This window comes from Lepeophtheirus salmonis, unplaced genomic scaffold, assembly GCF_016086655.4.
Source record: "Lepeophtheirus salmonis unplaced genomic scaffold, UVic_Lsal_1.4 unplaced_contig_4165_pilon, whole genome shotgun sequence".
Classification (NCBI taxonomy): Eukaryota; Metazoa; Arthropoda; class Copepoda; order Siphonostomatoida; family Caligidae; genus Lepeophtheirus; species Lepeophtheirus salmonis.
The window spans coordinates 47,093-61,102 of record NW_027294220.1 but is presented as its reverse complement, the minus strand read 5'-3'; the positions used below and the strand labels follow the sequence as shown (position 1 = coordinate 61,102).

The 14,010-nt window shown below is 29.8% G+C and overlaps 1 long non-coding RNA gene across 2 annotated transcripts in view; it reads right to left on the bottom strand.

Annotated features, from left to right (window-relative positions):
* Window positions 1–10,426, bottom strand: part of LOC139907502 (uncharacterized) — a 73,098-nt gene extending 62,672 nt beyond the window's left edge. For both annotated transcript variants that reach the window (XR_011784171.1, XR_011784170.1), the window contains exons 1-2: window positions 10,328–10,426; window positions 10,053–10,159 (exon numbers count right to left, since the gene is read on the bottom strand). This is a non-coding gene — a long non-coding RNA (uncharacterized lncRNA). The remainder of the gene's footprint in view (window positions 1–10,052; window positions 10,160–10,327) is intronic.
* Between the last annotated feature and the right edge of the window lie 3,584 nt (window positions 10,427–14,010).

The window sequence follows — 14,010 nt, the reverse complement described above, 5'->3', positions numbered from 1 at the left end:
CAACACCGTTGAACCCAGGAGGCTGAAATTTTGTATCGGTGCCTCTTTCGAACCTGGTCAGGCTAAGACGCGAGTGCCGATTTTTGAGGAAGTCATTTAAGGATGGCTTATGCTATGCTCAAAACGCAAATATAAATATCATAAATTCAAAGCAATACTTATAACATAATCGTTGAATAATAACGTCAAGGTATAATCTGGTGCGTGAAAGACGAAGAACAACTCTCAGGTTTTGATGTAGAGTTATAAGTTTAAGCCCTTGTCTGATCGAGGGTAGAATTGAGGATCGGCACGGGAGTCATACCTGATTGCTGTTAATCTAATGCAGTGGTCGGGATACACGAGAAAATAACCTCAAATGGGGTTATTTAGAAAATTTTTGGGGTAATTTTTCTTGTGTTTTTTTCCCATGCCATACAGAAAGACTTTTACTTCCGAGTGTTACATGAATAAACAAATAAATGTTATGCCAATAGTTTGAGATCAATTGATTTTACTTCAAGTTCTTTGGGGTAACGCTAAAAAAAGTTACTCGACTCCTGATCTAATGCAATTTCCTGACAGCTAAGCTGCTCCCCTTCTGCAAATTGTTGGAGTGGCCATGTTTATTTTCGGTTTCTTTTTTTTATAATTAACTCTCGAGTTTTATTATTTTCAACTGTGCTAAAAGTTTAGTAAGCATTCGTTTTTACTATTAGTAATTGATGTGAAACAAATTTATACTTCTCGGTTCATGTACAATTTTCTTTGTGTTGTTCCTTCAATACATTTCAGAGATAGATAATTTATCAATTATTTATACCTATTATTTGTCAATAAATCAGGTGGATCCTTAAATTATGACATATTCAAATAAAAAGATTCTTACATCAAAGTCTGGGTTACTTTTTTTTTTTTTTTTTTTCAATAGAAAGGGTTGTGTATTTGCTTGAATCTTTAGCCTATTGTGTAAGATTTGAATACAAATGAGTAGTCTCTAAAAAACGAGTATAATTTATTGATTTATTAATGTTTCTATTATAGTAGGAATAAACTGTATGAGGCAACATTTTATTATCATACAAGCTGGGTTTTTTTTATATATTCAAAATAGCTTATGACAAAAAAAATGGCATAAGCATCGTGACCAAGGTGAGCAAGCCTTGCAATTGCGTCTCTTTTTATTAACTTGTGATAGAGTATTATCAATATCTCAGCTAATATAATGTGTAAATACGCAATCTTAAAACTTTATCTGGTGGACTTTTAAACGTGAAATGCTTTTAGATGGTACTGTCCTGCAAAAAATTGCCCATGGAAAATTGCCCTGGAGGAAATTTCATGTTAGGAAAGTTGCGCGGGAAAATAAACTATCAGAGCCTAAAGAATGACGTCTGTTAACACAAACATTCTTCTCTTGAAAAAAACTTTTCGTCCATTTTCGAACGGGAAAAAATGAGCATCCTTCATATTGACTTACATTCGCATTTTGTCACTAAGAGAGCGTTGTATGACTACTTTTTCCCAGATTACTACTTTTTTCTTTATTAATTATGAGATAAGTATTATTATCTTTGAGGGTACCTAAAATAAAAATTAATATTTTTTGAAAAAATTTGAGTTACTGTGTACATGATTAATTTCTATGAAATATCTCACAACACACAAATCACTGGACTATAGAATGGTCATTTCTTATTTTTATTGTATATCTGGAATGTAGTGTAAAATCAACTAAATTCAGGGGCATACTGCTAAAAATGTATGATAGTAATGTCTTGTGGCACAAAGTGATTGGTCTCAAATTATATATCACCCGTGCAGTTATGTTAGGACCAAGGGAGGTCTAATATGTGTTAAGATTTAAATATCTTTATTTTAACTGAGTAAAAATGATCATTCCTTTTTACGAAAATAAAAAAGACAAGACAAGAAAAGGAATACAAGGTACTATGATGAATAATTATTAATATTATCTATACAAGTCGAACTCCTACACTACTCCCCCTAGACAACAGAGTGAGTAAAGGGATCGTCTAGTTAGTAATACACAATAAACTACACCTTAAAAACATTGATAAATAAACGAATAGATCATTCTCCAGTTGTAGATATTGTGCAACGACCATGCCTCTCAATCACCTTGCTGGTCTTTAGGCACATTTGAGGGGTTCCCTAAGTTAATGATAACACAAATCATGGATGTATTCCAAATCTACTCTTCATTTATTACTGGACCAATAGACCAACTAAAAACAGATTTTGGGTTATTTTTTCTTTTCAGAGGAAAGGTTGGAGGATACAATAAAAATATCGATATACATTTATCAAATATAAATTTATCAAGCAATATTTGTTTGGGGATAACATAAAAACAAGCTGGGATGTTTTTTCTCAATATTGCAACAGTATGGTAAACATATCCGTTTATATGAGTACTATAATTTATATCTATGTAAAAAAGTGATAAAGTCCTTAGGAGCCGCGGTCTTTAAGGTTAACTGAACCTGATAAAAATCGGTTATTTGATAACACTGATCATAAACGATACTGAAACGTCATGACATGAAAATTATTTTTAAAGAAGAGAGTGTAAGTATTCACGTTGCGGGAATGATGAAAAAAGAAAAAGATTAGCTGGCTAAGAACTAGCCTCACCAACTGAAATTGGTTATATCGATGAGATGATATCAAAATTCGGTTTAAAGTTGAAATTCCGCACGATCAAATTGACTGAACTTGTATATAATATGTTCATATAAAAATTAAAACAATTATCTATAATATTAATAACTTGTTGGATAGCTTTTCAGTGTTTTAATATTCTATTTGACTCTTTAAAAAATCGTCTTCGGGGTTTCATTGCAGTAAACAACTTGTAATGCATTTTTATCTGCTTCATCAAAAGAATCCCAGCTTGCTATTATGTTATCGCCACACATTTCAGGATAACAATGGTATAATAATACAGGTATTTATAATCAATTACAGCCAAAAAAGAATCTATTCAAAAAATATTAATATGTAGGAAACGAAATACACATTAGAACAATTCGTGTAAGAAATGATTTCAGCAATTGAAATAAAAAAATGTATTAATAATTATTTTATCTGAAGACTCAAAATAGTATATCAACCAAAAAATTAAAAATTAAACTTTTAATTCCTTAAGACACACATTACACGATTGTATAAATTCAATAATAACCCTTTCATTTCATAACTTATTCGACTCTAAAAATTCGTCCTTATTTAAAATAGTCCTACCTTTATAAAGCATCAAATATCTTTATTTATGTCGTAAAAATAGACTAAGATAGGTTACCAAAAGGTTGGCTTTATTTTGTCAAACAAACAAGTATATATAGCAATAACGGGGTATTTAAATGATCAATTATACAAGCTTACATAACATTTATTTAGACAAGAACTAGGTAATTAATATATAGAGATGTAGGGACTTTAGTAAAACAAAGAACCATGTGCTGTTTCTTTGTTTACACATCATAGAACCTAACTATAACAATAACTTGAAGGAGGACAATAATATAGTGATGTACCGGAATTATCACAATGGACACACTTACAACATGGGAACAGGACATCTACACCTCCTAAAAAAATTACCCCTGTCTTTTTAAACTCCCTAGCGTTTCACTCCCCGAGCCATTTATCCCCCGAATCCTTTACCCCCCCCCCCTTCCCCATCCTTTTCTATCATGATTACTGAGAAGTAAATGTTAGAGGGGCAAAGTAACAAATGAATCTTATGGTTGCTTAGAGTGGTTGTTGGGCAATGCAACTTTAAAGTTCGAATCGGAAAGTAATTATGAGTTCTAGGTATAATTAATAAAAATGTTAATACTGAAAATAAAGCAGTTTTTAATGAATTGATTTGCCATAGGGATGTAGTATAAGCTTCAATAAATATTTCTACTTAATTCCATTCCCCTAAAATTGGAGTTTAAATAAGTTATAATATACGGTGAATTTAGGGATCGATGTTTTAAGGACTATGTACATGATGTTATAATAAATGTTCTGGGAAGGGATTTTCGGATAACTCGTTAAATACTGTGAAATAGAGTCATGCATATCCAAAATAAATATATGTGTAGTTTAATTATATCTAATTTTTAATATATGTTTAATCTCAACATAACAAAAGTCAAATAGAATCATCCCAAATCTTCTCAATTAATATGAACAGCATAATCGTAATAAAAAGTTTTAAAATACTAACCTAGATGCATATCATTTATATCTCATGTTTGCTGAGAAATATCAAAACTTCATATTACGAGGATTGGAAAAGACGGATAACGTAGAAAATCCAACTTTGTACCCACCATAATTAGAACTTTTGAAGGTACAAAGTATTAATTGACAAATGTATTATCACTACAGATGACGAATAAGATTTGAGACATGTAACTCAACTTGGACTTGATTTTATATTTTAATGACATTGCAACTAGATTTGATCTCACTATCAAAGATTCGCGACTCCATTTTGACTGTCAAATTATTTTAAAATTAACTCAAGAAAAGCATGAGCATTATGAACTACTTTATAATAATTATGGATTGAAATGTTTGAAATTATGTAGAAAGAAAGCTGAGAACTCAATAAAAGATTCAAAGACTTGGACTTGAGAGCAAAAACTTGAGAATAGACTTGGAGTTTCAGTATAATCCCTTTTTCCTACCTCTGACTATCACTGTATTTTACCGTATTATGAACTTTCTTGGTAAATAAATATTTAAAACCTTCACAAAATTTGTGATAATTTTCTTTGATTTGCAAAGTTGAAATACCTAATACATACATATATTAAAAATTAGATATAACTAACCTATTTAAGTATTTTTATTTATGTTTCTGACTCTATAAATAATACTTATTAATAATAATAAAGTTTAAATAAATCGGGGTAACAAGTGATGACGTCAAGATAAATCCAATACATCACTAATAATTACGTCATTAAGTTAAATTAATAATTACATTTGTGGGGTTGTTAAAAGATTGAATGTTTGGTCATATGGTTGCTATGTATTGTAATAGGGAGTAAAATGACGAAATTAATTAGTCAGACTTCCTTAAATGATTATAAATATGGAATCATTGTGTAAAATTAACTCATGATGAGAAAAAAAACTCGCAAAGAGCAAATATCAATATTTTGGACATGTTGTTCACCTGAACTTCTTACTAAAGTACGATATATTGTAGATATTACTGCAAACACAAATAAGACTCTAAATGTAGTAATAGAAGATATTACTGAATAATTAAAAAAAAAAAAAAAAAGACAACTTGCGACTCAATACAAATTATTTAGAAGAAAATAAGAGTGTAGGGCAATATGCGATGAACTTTACTGCTACTTGAAAATTTTAGAAGAGGCAGAAATTTTCGAAATGAAACCAGAAGATTGGTTAGCTGATTGAATAATTTGCAGCATCAACGATGACAAAGTACGACAAAAGTTGTTAGAGAAGACTCCACATTTTATCTAATTTTATGTAAACAGTAGAAACGGCAACGAATAATGAAAATAGTCTAAATGATTTATTATCAAAGGGTATCAACACAAATAAAAAGTCAAGTTGAGTCAATATAAATCGAAGAAGAATTCGAAGCCGTTAGAGATCGTGGAACAAGAGCAAAGAAAAATTGTGTTAACAGTGTGGTTTTCAATTTCCTTATAAGAATGGAAAAGTGTTTCTGAAAATTCATTCTACTCATCAAGAAAATCTAGAACAAAAAGAAGTGCCAAAGAAGTCCAATTTTGTGTTGGAATAAATAAGGAAATTGAAATTATGATTGAGATATATAAGCCGTGCAAAATAAAAACACCATCCCTATGTAAAGAGAGCATGGTACCCGATCAAATACCATCTCTTATGTCTGAATCAATGTCGACAAACATCAAAGACTCGAAATATACCAAAATAGAAAAATAAATCTCCATAGCAACCCAATTAAAAGAGTATCGTTTAGAATGTAACGTTAACCAATGACTACAGTAGTCATTGCGTTACCTTAAAATATTTATAATATAAGGAAGAGAGGTTGTATATAATTAATATATAACTTCCGTATAAATAACTGTATAATTAATGTATATTGCATAAATTTTGTAAAATTGAGTAAGATGGAATAGACAAACATTACACAAACTCATTTTATATAAGTATGAACTCACACTTTCGATCGAATGTTTTTTATATAGATGGCGTCATTACGTTTCTTTTATATTCTGTTTATTAGTCATTATGATCTGGAAACAAAATTTCACCCGTCCAATAACCACTATATCAATGGATATAATTTTTATGAAATTATAACACTTCATACATTAAAGTATAAATGGACAAAAAATAATCTTTTTTCAAACACAAGCATAAAAAAGTCAATTTTGAATGTATTAGAGCTATTTAAAATCAAATAAATCTTTCACAAAAATTTATTCGTAGCCATAGATAAATGTATTTTGTATGCCTCGTAGCCAACTAACTAAATATTATTAAAAATCAAATTATTTTCAAGTCCTATAATGTCTATGATAGTGAAAATAATTTTATACAATTTTAAGAGTTTAAAGAAAAAAAGCTTTAATTTTCCAGATCATACCTGTAAATGACTGGAGATGTCTGGAAGTTTACCTATTTTAAAAATTTAATTTTGAATGTATCGTAGCTAATTAGACTAAAAAATTTAAGACAAAGTTGTACCTAACATAAAAATGTATTCTAGGCATAAATATATAAATTTATATTTTCTATGTATCATTCCAAACTAAATTGGTTATTACGATACAACATTTTACAAGTGCAATAATGTTTTTACATCAGTTGAAGGAATTAATTGAAATTTTTCTAGTTGATAGAAGAAAGCCTAAACTATACCGGATCATATCCAGAGTTTACCAGTTATTCAGAAGTTGACGAAAACTAATTGTAAAAAAAAAAAAAAAAAAAAAAAATTAGATTTTGCTAAGTAATCTACGATAGAAGAAAGAAATGGATATATCGTTATGTTTTGTTTTATTTTTTTGAAAAAAACAAGAAAAAGCTATAAAAGTAAGTACGTCCATTTTATTGTGGCTCCCTCTAGGTTTGCAACCTACCTACTAATGTATTTCGCTGTCAGCTGTCGATTCACTCATCTCACTTGATACATCATGACTATTTCATAATTGATTCTTTTTGATAAATTAACGAAGTAATAAGTTGTACTTATGCATCGTTTCCTATTAGACAGGAATACAATTTCTTTATATTTATATGAAGATAATTTGGCTATCATATAGAAATACTAATGTATAGATGCCATGACTGGTACGGTACAGGGTTGAACTGCAGTTCGGTTCTGTATGTTTTTACCTTCTATGCGGTACTATAGTACGTATATAGGTATACTTATTAAATATTTTGATGAAACAAAATTTGGTTCACCTTCATCACTAACTTTATCATTTTTCAATATATATTCAGCTTCAATTTGAAGCTTCGGCTTAAATTATCAGTTAAACCCCAACTATGTTTATCCGCTGAATTGCAATCCGATTCAGGATTATTACCGGGAGGAGTAATAAAATTCAATCATCTTCTTGTGGTCCTTCCTCTAGAATGTCTAAACTATATTGTACTCTCAACAACGAAAAAGTCGATTTTTCTTAATACCTTTGGCATCTATAAAATATTTAATTCGTTTACTCAATTTATGACCAACTTATATTTTTAAAATAAAATGTCTAATTTAGACAGAATTGTCAGAAAAAGAAAAAAACCATACTCTTCTTCTGGTTAACATACTATTTTTAGTAATTTAGTTATAACATTGAGAATAATGTTTCGAACAATGAATATTTTTTAGGATAACTAAATTGATCAAATTAACATGATCTAAAGTTAAAAAATTTGAAAATATAAAAAATCATGGAATTTATCCCAACTTTTTCTTAGAAGCAATTATGAAAATTAACTACACAACAAAAGAATGTCAAATAATGATATAATCAACACCTAACAGGAAAAAATTTTAAAGGCCAATTTGGTTAATACAATGTTGTTACGTATCTGTAGACAAAAGAAAAAAAGGTATTTTGCGTGAATATTTGTCCACAACGTCAAAAACATATAGTGCTATATATAGCAGGTTGGGTAGATATGGGTTAAAAATTGATAAAATACATCCCAGTTGACGAACCCCCAGTGGTATGGTGGAAGGATTACTTAAATAAATGATCAAATGTTTCTAGTTAGCTTGTCCATACCTCCCAACTACAGGTACATCAGTACATCAATCTACCGAAATAATATTTTCGACACCCAGGGATATTTTGACTGCTAATCGGTCTTGTTTATTATCAGAAAAATCTCACCTTATAGCAAAAAAAATATATATAGATTCATAAACAGTTGTATTATTTAACACGTCCATAATTTATATCAAAATTTGTTTTTTTAGAGTAGTGGAGTTTATTTCTACGGAAAAGAAATTATTATATAATAGGATATCGGAAAAAACTTGAAAAACTAAAGTAATTCTGTTACAAAATTTCTTTTATAAAATACCGTACCAAACCGAGTACCGTAAAGGGTGTACCGCAATTCATAACAAATCGTGAAAATTCATATTTCAAACATACCATATTACAACTTGAGCCGAGAAACTAGCCCATGATTATAATATCAATTTGAACATAAACAGATACTTACAAATAGAAAAATTAAAATTAATGGACAGCATAAAAAATAAATCAATAGTAATCATAAAAAGTAAATTTTAGAAGGCAGATATCGGTATTTATTAAACTATGAACATTAAATCCCAAGAAATAAAAGATACCCATTACTACACGAAATGACATCATGAAATCTTTACTCTGTTTCAATTTAATTTCCTTGTATGTAAGGGAAATAACTATATAATTGACCAATATTATATAAACAAAATATCAAATAAAAAATGACTAAAAATGGTACATAAAAGCACATCCACATTAAGCATAACAAAAATTATAAAGAAGTGGATCAAATAAACGTATTTAAGTTGATTTCTATAGAGGAAGATAATATAGACGTGACAAGGTTTATAATTACTGTTCAATCGGTCTAAAAAACTAAAAAGATTGCTATCCCATCACTGATGGGATAGCAATCTTTTTAGTTTTGATGGGCCATCAGTTTTGTCCTAATACAATTTATCAGTCCTAGGATTGGTCCTTATTGGTATTTTATGCAAACTACGACAGCTGAAATTACGTAGTTACAACTAACTTAGTCATTTGAGTCGCTCAAGTTTTATCATAACTCATAATCCCTTTCAAAGAGAAAAGATACCTGATATTAAAAGTAGAAGTTGAGTGACTAGAACCTATTATTATACGTTCTACCTATAATTTATTATTTTCTTCGGTCTTATATTCTTCAATCCTAGCTAGGAGGGAAGAAAATAAAAGAATCGATAGGATCGTAGGACTGAAAGACCGATGTATCTGTCCTTAGGACCATTGAAAGGTAAAAAAGATAGGATCGGTAAAAAGTCAGGACTTGAGACTGTTTTATTAGTCCCAGCCTAGGACTGATCCATCATTAGTATTATATGGAAAAGGTATGTGTAAGACTGTTGAATTGCCTTCGGCAGTTAAATTTAGTATGGCAAGTGGAAAGCATTCCGCCGAAACAGCCATACATTTAATAGGTTTAGTTTTTCCATCCGGATTTATACACAATGTCTACTAGTAGACCAAACACAACAGCTGCATTTAACTTCTTAAAATAATAATATTTATTACTTTGTTTGCCTACATAATACTAAACCCTGTAAGGCAAGGCCCAACCACACCCACTACAAATAAGGTAAAATAACTAAAAAATTATTATTAATATGCCAAAACACAATTTAATAAGGTCATTTGACATATTTAAAAAAACAAAAACACATTAATTAGATTCAAATAGTCAAATTGAATAGTTTCTAATATTATATGGTCTGCCAAACAGAGCCAAGCGGTCAATGATAAATCCTTGTCACCTCTATTAGAAATTAACGAGCTCACCGCGTTTCCAAGTAGATCCTTTCGATAACTTTTTGACGAGAATTCTCTCCATCCCGATTTCCTAATCCGTTCCGATCATCCGTGTAGTTTCATCCAATTCAAGAAACCTGAAGAAAAACAACATTTAAACGAATTTTGAAAAATAATCATGACAAACAGAAGCAATCTGTAAATAAAAATCAACCCATCAACTATTTGCTCAATCCAAAAACATATCATCAATAGGATGAGCATTTATTTTATTCGATTCTGGTTGTATACAACTCATTACTCACCTCGTTTTTACGTTTATGATCGACGACACATCAAAAGGCACAGCACATCACTCATCAAGACACGCATTTGAACTGTCGATATAAACAAAAGAAATATTTACCTGAAGATTTATAAAGTACTCATAGTTTTATTAGGATTAGAGGAGACCGGGATAGGTATCAAAGGATGATCGAGCAACATAAGCTTGTTATAGGCGATAGTCTAATTAATTTACCACATTTTGCGTTTTTAAATATTAATGCAACATTTATTAATTATTCTTTCTTTATCCGTTGTCCTGAGTATTTTACTTAAATATTAAATAAATAAAAAGTATAGATTATCTACTGAGATACCAAATGACTCAAGAGTATAGCTCGAATCGAGGGTATTTGTTGAATTAAAAATTAACCTATTGCCAGAAAAGTAAGTTTAGTGATTTATATGAATCAATTTTTTTGATAAGAAATATCCTAATGTTAACGAAATTTTAGAGACAGCGTCAAAGAGTTTTCTAAGGCAAGAGGGTAAAATATCGTTGAAAACAAGTATCTGTTATTTCCTGATAGCTCTTCTAAATATAACCAGGGTATATGAGAAGTTGATCTCTTGGATCCAAATGCTCTGTCTAGGGAGGGATAATTAGATGAAGGAAAGGGTGGTGGCCTATATTTAACTGATCAGTAGTGCTTCTGCTATTCAACATAACGACTCATCATAGCCAAAACAAATTTATATCTGTCTTATTCATAATTTATATGTCATATTGATCCGGTTGGTATCATTGTTTAAAATACTTTTTTCATCTGCCTGCTTTATTATGATTTTTGAGGGTATAACTAATGTATTTATTAGCAAAATGTTTAATGAAGATATACTACGTATAATTGACTTCGACGTTTTTTATCCGTTACAGTAGATTTGAAAACGTCACACTCCATGAAATTGTAATTCATTATGAACCTTATTCTCAGAATAATAGCTAATGAAACGACAAAGTGAGTATTTGAAATATATTTGAAGCTCAAAGTTTAAAAAGAAGGCTTTAATTAAATATAATCTACATACTAAAAAATAAACCATTAAACATTTAAGTTAAATATACAAAATTAAACAATTAAAATCATATAACTATTAATAATAATAAATTATAAATACAGAATATTGAAATAATAGATTGATCCAAATAATATTTTCTTGTTCTGACATCGAATTCAGTTAAATATGTCATAACTTTAGGTTGCAATACAAAAGACGTGGAGTTTAATCAAAAGATAATCACCCCTCTTCTTCGTGGAAGTTGCTATATACATTTGTGCACAGGATAGATATATCTCTACCGATGAGATCTAACTAATTATTAATAATAAAGTAAATGTCAAAATCATAAAATTAGACAATAAATATACTAATAAAAAAGATTTTATAAATAAATTCATCGTAAAGATTTAGAGCAAAAGCTAATTATGTAGTAATGTCCGGCGATATTACTCCTTATTAAGAGAATCAAAAGATATTTTCCCCGTTATTTATGCTTATATAACAACATACTATTATCATGATAGATATACACAATTGTTAATTATAATGCAACACCCAATGTAACTACCCTCGTTGTTGTGACCATTTAAACAGTTGTTTTTGCCTTTTATGAGTTTTCTGAACACCATTTCTTGGAGCCCATCAACCATAGCTAAGCCTTTAGTGATAAAAAAGTAATATTTATTGACTATGTAATATTGGAAAACCTAATTATCATACCCAAGTCTTAAAGCAAGTAAGTAGTCTCAGACAAACTAGTTGCAAACCATCCAAAGCTACTACCCCAGTGGTTGTGACCATTTAAGCAGTTGTTTTTGCCCTTTACTGAGTTGTGTATCATAATTCTTGATATGTTTAGCTAAAATAGAATCATATTTTATGGTTAGATTTAAAAAAATTGAATACTTACTGTGAGATAGTACAAAATTCAGAGTTCCATTTCGATATTCGTAAATACTTTTTACTGATAACTTGATCGACATTTGGTGTGGATGACTCAAAACATTTTTATATGTATTTCTATATATGACATCAGTACCAACATCCTCCATTAATTTAATGATGGTTCCTCGGGAAGGGATATGTTTACCCTTGTATTTCTCCATAAATTTTTTGAACGTAGATGATTAGCAATGGATAAGGTTATATTACATGCAATAAGCATCGTTGTTAGATCAAAGTTAAAGTCTGACTTGATGTATTCATCGTCAAATTGATTTTATAGATGAATATCCATACTCTTGTTATGAGATGAGGATAATGAGTGGCGTGTAATTCTAGACAGGGGACTAAAGGCACATTTATATCGACAAATCCGACAAACCATCTGTTTCTCATCCGGTAAGCATTTTCCAAATTCCTGGGCCTCCATTTTCATAAATCCAGACAGAAGGCGACGTCATTTTTGGGGATTTTATTCAGTTCTCTATCGACTATCACCATCTCATATATATTAATATTGAATAATAAAGGCGGGAATGATAACGTTCATGATTGATAGAAGAAGATGTATATTATTTAATCAATGATGCCATAAGTAATTCTTCTTTTCTCCTCGCACGCTTTTCTATTCTTACCAAATTTATCACCCTTATTTATAGTCATGGATCTTTTTTTATTTTGCAAGTAGCTTCAAAAGAGTTCCCATTAAAAGACGTGAGTAATTTTGCTTTTCATTTATCTTATGGCAACCCCGATCAACTTAAAAAGTAATCCACACAAGCCGTCCCTAAGGTTATCTCAGTCATCTTGTCACAATGTCAAGGCACATAATACTGTAACTCCAGATAACTACTTACTTAGTATTATTTAAGCTGTACTGACTAATAAAAAAATATGTAGAACCTCGTACGGTCTACCTTGCAAATTAGCGGAGCTAAAACTCTAAAAGAAAACAAGTTGGGAAATATCTTGATCTAACGTGGATATGATTAAGACTAAGAAAATATATAAAGTTCTTTATATGCATAAATATATTGTCTCTAATAAAAGATTATGACCGGGAGAGATGAGAGGAAGAAGGACTCAGAGGAATGATACTTACATACTAGATTTTTACTCTAAATAATCATTTACATTTAATGACTCTGCTGAACAAAAATTTATAATACATAAAACTCAGTATAAATACATAAACGAATATACAAAAGATAAAAACTCAGAAAGGAATCATATTAAATACATAACAATTATATCAGAGCGAAATATTATAAAACATATATATTTTTTTTTTTTGGGGGGGAGGATGCTAGGTTCGGATTTTTTTTTTCAAAATTTCAAATTTTTGGTTCCGCTGCATAATTTGGCCAAATGACATTCTTCATCCTACCGATTTTTTTTTAATAATAAAGAACTAAAATTATTTTATTTGAAGCGTCTGCCGACGCTCTTAGCCGATCCTGATAGGTATGGAGTCGGATCCCGTCGTTCACTTCAAAGACCCGGCACATTACGTTTGCAATCGACATATCACTAGTAGGCACAAAGTTGGATTTTCTCCGTTAATAGTATCCTCTTTATTAGAAGATACTATTGGACTAATTTTTGTAATCTAAAGTTTAAATATATCTCATCAAATATGAGCTATCAATGATATGAATCTATGTAAGTATTTTTAAACTTTCGATTACAAATATATTGTTGATATTACTTCGAGAAGATT